We start from the raw sequence: 1,009 nt of genomic DNA, 5'->3' as shown, positions 1-1,009 counted from the left end.
CCAGACGCCCCCCACAGGGCCGGGGAGGGGGAGCAGCTGCTGGGCCCCGGGGTCAGCCCTCAGCCGAGGCGGGGCTGCTGCCGCCTCCTGCCCTGTGACCCTGCGCAGCTCCTGCCTCTCTGGGCGGCTTCCTCATTGAGGCGCAGGTGCCGCGGCCGCTCACAGCTGTCGCTCTCCCCGCGCTCCCTCCCGGTGCTCCCCGCGCTCCCCCCTCTCCCCGCGCTCCCCACACAGGCACCTGGAGGCGGGCCCTGAGCAGCGGCTCAGACGCTGCCTTGCAGGCTGGGGTCCTGGCACCAGGCAGCCTTGGGGGGCGCCCACTGCCCTTCTCACCAAGGGCTGCCCCCAGGCGCCCGCCCCTTCCGCCCGTCCTCCCATGCTGGTATCCATGTGTCCGTCCGTATGTCCATCTCTGTCTCTGGAGAGACCTTCGGGGCTCCTCCTGCCCCCACCGGCCTCCCCTCTCCATTGTGGGTCCCAGAAGAGCCCAGAAGCCCTCCCGCCCCGCGCCATAGACCAGGTATACGAGGCCTCCAGCTGGCTCTGCCTCCCTCCACCCCCTGCCCTCCCCCGGGCCTCCTCCCTCCCTCCCCTGCCCCAGCACTTAGCACAGAGGAGACCTCCTGCCAAAGGAGAGGAGACAGAGCACTTAGCACACAGGAGACCCCACAGGAAAGAGGCGGAGTCTCCAGAGTGAAGGGCCTGGTCCTCCGTGCCTCCCTGGCCCTCATCTGGCTCCGCCCTCTCCTTTTCCCAGCCCGCCCCCCCAGTGACGGACACGCTCTGCTTTGCCGCTCTTTATTTCATCAGGAAAGTAACTGGGGGCGGGGGCAGGGGCTCTGGGGGGACAGGGACAGCGGCTCCCGCCCCATCGGCTTGGCGAACCTGTGCCGGGGAACAAAGACGAGGCTGAGGGCTCTGGGTGGTTCTGGGCGCCCGCCCTCCCCTACTCTGGGGCGGGGGTCCCCCAGGCAGGGCTTCCTCCACTCAGGGATGGGAGGTGCGCTGG

Source organism: Pipistrellus kuhlii, unplaced genomic scaffold, assembly GCF_014108245.1.
Source record: "Pipistrellus kuhlii isolate mPipKuh1 unplaced genomic scaffold, mPipKuh1.p scaffold_m20_p_59, whole genome shotgun sequence".
In the NCBI taxonomy this organism is placed as follows: domain Eukaryota; kingdom Metazoa; phylum Chordata; class Mammalia; order Chiroptera; family Vespertilionidae; genus Pipistrellus; species Pipistrellus kuhlii.
This window is presented reverse-complemented; position numbering follows the sequence as displayed.